Source organism: Manduca sexta, chromosome 17 (genome assembly GCF_014839805.1).
Source record: "Manduca sexta isolate Smith_Timp_Sample1 chromosome 17, JHU_Msex_v1.0, whole genome shotgun sequence".
Lineage (NCBI taxonomy): Eukaryota > Metazoa > Arthropoda > Insecta > Lepidoptera > Sphingidae > Manduca > Manduca sexta.
In genome coordinates, this window is record NC_051131.1 from 13,737,838 (window position 1) to 13,747,479 (window position 9,642).

A 9,642-nucleotide genomic window follows, 5' to 3' on the forward strand; every position below is an offset into this window, starting at 1 on the left:
AAGTAGATAATTTTGCATAATAAGATGATTGCGCGAGATGCACGTTGTTAAATCGATGACTCGGAATAAAATATATTGTCCATAAGTCATAACAAATGAAATAAATATGACGTTCGTTTTATTTGACAGCTTTACCCGCAAATGCATTCTCGTGGGTTTGTCTATATATCTTACTGTTTTACTTGGTAGTTTCGCCAAACTTATTATAGTGATATGTGCATCGAAATTCATTAAGTCGTTTCTACGCGACGCGCGAGTTAATATACACTCTACAATACAACGTAGAGGTAAAACTAGTGGATATTATGGAGTTAAAAAAAGTAATTTTTGATGATGTGGTAGGGAGCAGGCCAAAGGATCGCATCCCTTCACAACCACAACTATGTTTATAAGACGAATTATAATTCAAAACGCGTTCGTGTAGATTGTAGACACTAGCTTGATTTATGTTTTGTTGTTACTTGGATGTTACGCCGGTGTTAATCAGACTGTAAAATCATTACCGAAGTGCACAATAATGACTGCTACGTGCCGGCAGTGTTTTGAGATTTCATTTTTATACGATTTGATTTCGCGATTATCGCGTTTTGTGTCCTCTTGGGGTTATGTTGTCATCCAGTAGTGAAATGTCTATATAACCCGATTCCTACCGGCTTCTCTTTTAGGTTCATTTACGTGTGTCTTAGTTTTTGTTTTACCTCGGGTTACCTTTTGAAAAATTTCAGTCTGCCACTGGTGTCGTTCTCATTTCCGGATATACTATCGACCAGTACTTTGGGATAGAGTGCCTTAAGGTATATTGGCATACTTGCAGTTCTGTGATTTCAATTTGCAGGTTGTGTAGAGAGTATTATTTGCTATGTCTATAAAAAATCTTTTGTTAGCTTCTATCCTTTTCTTTTAAATCAAAATTGAATCAAATACCTTATCCCGTTTTTAAACGATTGCATTATGTCGTGACTAAACTTCATATGTATTAGAATTGAAATGTCTAGATTTTTGAGTGTAGGTACCTAGAGCCGAGTCTGTCGTTTCTTTTCCACGTCTGGAATCTTTATTAAAATTTAAATTATTTTATAATTAATGATATTATACACGTTAGTGTTGCGAAAGTATAAATAGAGAACGTATCAAAATTATACGTATAATAAGTTTTCTCACGATTTAAGTTCTGCCTCCACTAAGCAATAACTTCGATTGTCATGCGGCAATCCTTCCCCTAGTCGACATAACGCGTGTGGTCGATACGACAGACGTCGGAGTCGTGACTCACTCGATACGATTTTATTTTAATAACGTCTAAAAATACGTCACCCTCGTAAATAAAACGTAAGGACTCTCTGTAACACTTGATTTAGTGTTTTATAATAGTTTTTATATTGTACTGTCCTGTCTTAGCTAGGAATATTTAGTTCGAACTGTGGCTTATCGTTTAGTTTCTATTCAAAACCATTTTGGTAATTAAAGTGATATTATAAAATTCATATTTTATCAAAAGCGCGAAGTTAAAATTGTTTTTTTTTTGAAATTTTGCAATTTGCCCAGCAATTACTTTATTTTATCTTTTCGTACGAACTTTCTACATATTATTAGAAACCTTTAGAGAGCCAGGGGTGTTTCAATTAAGTATAATTACTGGGTATTATTAAACATCAGTCTGAGGGTGATGATCAGTAAATAGAGTTTTAAGCATCAGTTTGTGTCTCTCTTTCTCTTATTTTCAAACCTATTTTTATGTCATAAGCTGGCTAAATAGCAATTGTTTCATCAGATCTTAACTTACATTTAGCACTTCAAAACAAGCGCAATTCCCGATTCATAGATACAATGCCGGCGTTTAAGAAATAGCAAGGGAAGAGAGCTTAGGCCTCTGGAATCTCCCTATTTACTTGCCATACAAAATCTGTACGTCTACGTTTTCTATGCGAATAGATAACGCATTGTTATAGTTTTTATGTGCGAATTGTTTCACATTAAGGAAATGTGTTGCAAGACCGTGACCGCGTTTGCTTCCTAGGAACTGTATTATTGTTTTGATTGTGAGCATTTCCGATAATAATTTCAAACATTATCAGGATTAACACATTTAGCCTTTTGTTATTGTTGGATTTAATACTGAAAATAGGAAACTTAAAGATTTTTGTAATATACGAAAAATAAGTTAATATGAAAACTGCTGCTAGTCCCTAAATCAAGAGAACTAAGGAAGAAAATCACGTACATCATACGAAACGCGACGGAAAGCTATTAAGTGACGTAGGTTTTCTGTGAGATTGAAGTACTAACCGGTAGACGGCGCCTTTAGTTCATAGACAAGTTTGTCTATTGCAAAGTCCTATTACCTTTTGCTCTTTGGTATTGATTTTCTATTTCTCTTTAATCTACTCTTACATATTCTAGAATACCAGTTTTTAAACACATATCATCAAGGTATACATAAGACCCGTTTCGGAGATACAGTAGGTCATCTGTAGGGTGTGATATAATAGGCGACGGATCCTTTCTCACTACAAACGTAAATATTTGTTTAGGTTCGTGGGACTTAATGCTCCTAACCAAATATATGGAACCAAAACCTTTTGGGCGGGGTCAGTGGCATCAGCATTATCAGCATCTTTAATACACACATTAACCTAATAGGACAGATAGTCGACTGACGAGATTACCCTTCGCTTATAATTAGACCGGCCTGCTTAAAATCGTATGTAAGTAAGTCACACACACACACACAACATCACGCATTTATCCCCGAAGGGGTATGCAGAGGCGCAACCAGGGCACCCACTTTTCGCCAAGTGTGTTCCGTCCCATGATGTGATAGGGGGCGAGCCTATCGCCATATCGGGCACAAATTCCAGACTCCGGGCTGATATTGAGCAGGAAAACCCAAATATCACTTTGCCCGACCCAGGATTCGAACCCAGGACCTCAGAGCGCTGTCGTACCGCGCATGCATTACAACTACGCCACCGAGGCAGTCAAATAGAAAGATATAAAATATTGACTAATATAATCACTAATCATTGTTTACTTGGAGAGCACGTTACATACGTTTTACTGTTAATTTGAAAGTATTACACGACCATGATGACATGCCTACACTTTTCCATGATCTAAAGAGATTTACGTTTCGTTTGTATAATGTAACGTTCCTAATGATTTAGTAAATCTATTTGTATTTTCTTCTCTAATCCCGTATCCTGTTTCGGAGAGGACAACAAAGACGCCAGTTTATTTTTATATTGCAGTAAACTATTATACTTGTAACTCGCTGGGCAGTAGAAGTGCAAGCTCAAGGTTTATTAGCAAGTTTATGAACTGCGCTTTGAAAGATACTAAACATAATAGTTATGGTTTGTACAGTTTCTTAAAATTTTATAATAACGTTGTGAAAAACTACCTCTGGGGTCATCGTCGAATAATCAAAAAATGATTTTTCATAGTAAAACATTTTATTAATTTTATTACAATTCAGAATAAAAAAAAAATATACAGTGTACAAATAGAATTGATATCTCTACCTACTTCAAGCAACTAACGTCAGGCTAAAGTTGCCAACAGATACCTGATTATACGCGTGCAAAATTCGACTATCATCTCATATATTATAGCACATCGATCGATCAATAAGTGGATCAGCATCGATCATTCACCTCTGGTATTAGAGCGCGCGTCGCGTAATAGTCGCGTGCGCGTGCGCCGGCGTTGTCGCATCAGTCGCGGGTCGCGCGCGCGCCGCTGGCCGCCCTGCTACAGCGCAAATGTCGCGATATTTACGTCCTACAGGTAGGGACGTACTGGATTTATCTATGTACGTATTATCGATATAATTCGATACAAATATTATACTTCGGAATGTGTCAACTTCGTAGGTAAAGTAGGTAAAGATGCATATTTACGGCACGTCCAACTTGTTTCCGTCTCTTGCGACAGATGAAGGGATAAATTCGATTAAGAAAAAACTCGTACAGTTTTTCGTTACTCGACTTGGCAATATTTCCTATTACCACTTTTCTATTGGTCACATCAATTTGACAACCTAAATACTTAGCCGCTGGACTAATGAGTCAATTAGTATTTAATCTAAACTGACATTGATTGTTGCACAATTCTGTCAATTCATTATGCTTATTATTGTAATTACAATCTGTCAGTTTCATCAGTCCAAATCAGTGCTGGTATTTGTTAATCCTATACGAATAATTTGTCGTCTATTTTCATAGTTAAACGAGACGTTTAGCAACTCTTTGCGTAAAGGAGATTGACCTTGTACTGGCCAACTGTTTAACTAAAAATTGCAGTTTCTTTATCGTCACAGAACACCTCAAAATGTTTGCAAACCTGCAATCATCTATGATTTGCGTGTCAGCCTGACTGTCTCCTGCCCTAGATATGCTAGTATATTATCCCCACTTGACGTATTTTGCGTAGACTTCGTTGCCGAGTGTCGATGTTTATTGAAACGCAGATCGTCCCTACGCACGTCGCGTGCGCATCTTGGCCGCCCATCGATCCCGTTCGATTTTCGAACAGTTAATCGGCCGAGTTCGGTTTTTTGAGTCGCTCTCGGCGCCTCGCCCTGCTGCGCCGCCCTGTCGCGTGCCTACCCCAATTGTTTTTGCGTTGCGTTGCGTGCGCGCAAGTTTTTTGCACGCGTGTATGTCGCTCTATCAATCAGTTTACGTCGGAACGCGGTCCGGTATAGACCGCTTTGTCACGATAAAGTGTGAAGTGTTTTATATTCGTGCGGTTTAATGAAATTGTGTTTGTGATATTGATCGTTTGGTAATTCTACGTTCCTTGTGAAGTTTGATTTGTTATATACCTAATTCAGGGATTCAAGCTCAGCCCCCTTGCCCACGATCCACCCATTAACTAAACGACAAGACTTTAGCAATCCAACAACCCGCATTTACCAATTTTGTCAGTTACGGTTCAAAATTAATAATGACAAATTAGAGGAGACCTCACCACCAGCGATATATATTTGCCAACAAAAAATATTTATGAAACAGATATATATTTGAGCTGGGAAAGGTTTTTATCGTTTTACGTGTGCTTCTATTCTTATTGTATGACGCGTAATTGCAATATCGTAGTGATTGATCGTTTGCGATGCGCCTAATCAGAACTTTTGTCGATTTTTTTGCAACATGTCCGATGTTCGTTTCGTAATGAAACTTGATTCTTCTTTGTGTTATTAATACATCGCTGTGTGAATGTTAATTGGATGTCGGTCATTTATTTTATTGCGACATATTATAGCTGGTTATTGTATAAAATGCATTAATGTGAAATAAGTATTATTGTAACTTTATCTGATAATTTTGCAATATGTTATTGATGGCGCCAGACTCGCCTTTCATTTTGATCCCATCGAAATATACTTTCGGTATATTGACGCTCGATCTCTGCCAACCCTTCAGGACCATCGGCGTGACGGCACGTCGCGTTCACTGGTATTTCAAGCCGCGTACAGGTCTCGGTCACGAAACTGAACCTGAACAAAGGTGCAAGGGCGTCACGGGCCGCGTGGCGTCCACAATACCATGTTGGATGGTAATGTCGCCGCGTGAACTTCGACCTTGCTGCATTAGGAATAGAAATTATTTTGTAAAGGTGTGGTGGGAGTCGTATGAAATAAGAAGATATGGCTGCTACGATGACAGAAAGTGGTTTGTGCTGATTGTAGTTATTAACTTTTCTAGATTTGTTAGCTTTTAGCGCTCAAGATGTTAGCCTGAACTAATATACAGACATAAAACAGTCTAAACGTTTCTGTACCGTACGTATAATGATAATAAAACCTTATGAAATCCTTTAAATTACAGAACGTAACAGACACTTGAGTGAAAAAGTAATTCACGTTGATGATAAATTATATTGCGACATGCGTTAATGTTTTCTTACAATCAGAAATAAATAATTTAAATTATTGGAATATCATTACATTAATATTATTGGAATATAACACAACATACAGAGAGGAATCCAGATTTGTTTGTCTATATTTAGACTTTTTTTATTCCCTAATTACCATTTGGAAAGTTCGGTCAGTTGTAAATCGTGACGGATCCTAGTCTCTTTAAACTAATCCTATATTGACCACATTTTAATAACGTTTAAGCGTCAGACACAACAAACTATAACTAATTTGATTACAACGTGCACTAGAAAGCAGGGATTTTATTGGCTTCGCGGGCTTCGTATTCCACAGCTCAGTTTAATCGTGTTCAAGCAACACACGAGTTAAAGTAGTGGATTTAAATCCTCCGTTTTTCTTATTCTAGCTCCGGATACTAGACTGCGTTCGTTTTAAATACAATGCAATAGTGTTGAAGGGTCAATATAACCCGATTCCTGTCTACTTCCCTTTGTGTAGAATTTAATTCTTTTTTTTTAATTAGAATTTAATTAAGATTCTAATTATTATAAAACGATTTGCAGACTGCATTCATGTATACTAGTACCTATATGTTGTGTCGGGTTCTTGTTCGGAAAATACCACCTTTCGCTACTGGCAGGCTAAGTATATCTATATAGGAAAGACGTGGCATCCTTCGACGAATGCCAGGATTATGCTAGCCCGTCGCGTTTTACTGGAATTATTACGCACTTCGTATACGATGCCTACATTATCTTTTTGATAATGGTTTTGATTATGATGGAATGAAAGAATGTCCTTTTTTATTGGGAAATTATATTCAATTACTTTAATGTTATGGTAATGAGTATCGACAGAACGATTGATGACGGAATACGAACTCAACTCCAATAACGTAAAATACTGATGATACAATTCAGTTTATTGTGATTTGCTTGTCCGTGCACTCTGAAATGCGTTTCATTTTTAGCTAATCGCTAGGTTTCCACCATGAATACGTGGGCCGCTATCCAACCGGATATATTTGTATATCTATGTTGTGTTGAGACCACACTATATAATATCAGCCCTGTATTATATACTTGCCCACTGCTGAGCACGGGCCTCCTCTACTACTGAGAGGGACCACACTACCTAATGATAATTATGGATTATCGCAATAATCAACACGAAGCGTAGGTCGCGGCTTTTAGTAACGCGTTAGGCATTTAATACAAGCTGTAACCACAGGAAATAATGCAGTATTTGTACGCTTTCGAAACAAAGGGGTAAGTTAGGCGAACCTTATAGACCTTAAAACCCCGCGCTGGCCATCTTCGGCGCATTAGGGTCGGGTGCAGGCTTCTTTCGATGGAAGTGTCGTAAGTTGTCTACAACCGCCCCATCGCAGTGCCGCCTGTTCCGGCCCATTTCCTGTAGTGCGGGGACACAGAAGCCCCAGTGCACCAAAGACCGTCATGGGAGTCAACGGCAGCTTGAGGCTTTCCTTCCACGCTACCGTCCATTCCAGGGGTCACAAAACCTTATCAACTCTACCAAAAGCTATATTAAAACGTCATGCCGCGTTAAAGTCATAGAAAACCTGCTGTAGTTTATAAGTCATTCACAAGAAAAGGGAAGGAATCTTAACTTATCTTACTAATATTATAAATGCGAAAGTTTGTCAAAATGTTTGGATGTTTGTAAGTTAGAACTAGACGCAGAAACAACTGAACGGATTTGGATGAAATTTAGTACATGGATAGAACATGTTCTAGATTAACACATAGGTTACTTTAATCCCCATATTTTGCTTCCATGGGAAATATTTTTTTTTTTTATTTCATTTTTTAAAATAGATTGTACAGGCGTCCTGTCGTTTTTTAACGGCTTTTATAGCTGAAAAGGCTTTTCACGCGAGCGAAGCCGCAGGCACTTATTCGTATAATATAAACAACAATATTGTCACCTTGTTAATTTGTACCTGCGTCGCTCTGGTTACGGTCCCCGCCGGTAGTGCGCGGTGCGCCGTTCGCTTCCCGGACGAGACAATTATCCACGATAGGTTTCTTTTCTGTTTGCGTTTAAGCGGAAATTAACTCCAAGTCTCCATTAAAAGTATAATTAAATTTTCAATTTATGGCGCTGTTGTCTTTAGTAAAACTGGTGTTTTTTGGTTGCCGTTTGAGAATCGCGAGGTAGTGAGTTTCATTTTTGGCCCTTTACAGATGGAAATATTGGTTTAGTGGGATATCTAATGTCTTAGAGTCGTTTTGAAAATTGTTGTGTCTATATTGTCGCTAGCGACTTGCTGGTCCCGTCATACATTAGCATTTTATGATTGTTTTATATTGAGCGCATCCATGGTTCTCCTAAAACTGTGTACTTAACATTTGATCTCAACGAGTACTATTCCCGACGTTTTTTTTTAAAAAATATAGTGTTATAAAGTATAGGTAACAATTTTTTATTCTAAAACATTTTATAATTATTCAGAAGCATATCATTCACAAATTAAACTTTATTGTCCTAGTAATTAACTTTTATCTTGCGGTATCCACATTACAGTTTGTAAAAATTCAAATATAGACTCTATTTACTGCTACAAAGGCATCAACTTCTCTGATATTATGTCCATTTCCGAACTCTTACCATCAATACCTTTAGTACAAATATTTTGAACGCTATAGTTAACGTTTTGTTAAACGTAAGTATCCATAGAAAGCGAACGTCTATTTTAAAATTTTAAAACGAAACTATAACGCAAAACGTTTATGATAAAGGTACAGGTAGCCGACTTGCTAGTTTCCTCTACTATAATAATAAACAAACACGTAGACATTCAAATGACAAAAATAATAACTAAAGCCGTTATCGTGCGTTGTTTCCCTCTGATAAAGTCAATGTCGGCACTGTTCAATCTGTTTGTTTTGCGTGTGTGTTCGGCTTGTGTAAACCTTGGATGCGTTTGATAGTGGTATCCAATTAGTACTAGGTATGCTGTTGTGATTTGTGGTACAAAATTTATAAGTGGTTATGGTAATGATAGTAGCACGCAGATGGTCGTAAATACAATGTTTAAAAACCTTTTTTCTGTTACCGGACACAATTCCAGGTTTCTGGGTTAATAATAAGCAGATAGCATGACAGTTGAACCGCAGTCCAACATCACCTAGGTAGTTTCCGAAACAAATTGTATCACAATAATCCACCTAAAATGTAACCAGATGTGGAATCGAACTTAGATCCTCCCGTTCTTCAGCCCACTACTTATAGGTAGGCCAATAAATCAAAGAAGCAACTACTTCGTAACTCGTATCAATAACTTTAACAAAAAATATATATGCATGATACAAACTACATCGTTAATTATTCAGCTTATTTAGGCTAAGATTAACGTCACGCATAAACGGTTAGCCGGTGAGTGCAGGGGGGGGGGGGTATGCACTCTGAGTCATCGCCATAAAGGTGGAGGTCGCACCGTCAGTCCGATTTGAAGGTTCAAATGTCAAGCTCGTGTGATAGCTTTTGTGCAAAGGTCATGAATTCGTGTTATGTAATTTGCCGTGTCATTTCTATTTTAGTATTTGTTTTTCTAAATATAATTATATGCTTACGCTATTATTCCGGAGGGATTTGGTAGAGGCACATTCACACTACGCCTTCAGCCATGCTTGCATCTATCCCAATATGTGATAGAGGGCGAACCTATACCCATATTTAGAATAAATTGAAATCCCAGGTAAATTTAGTTCAAATGCTATTTGACCGATTTGGGC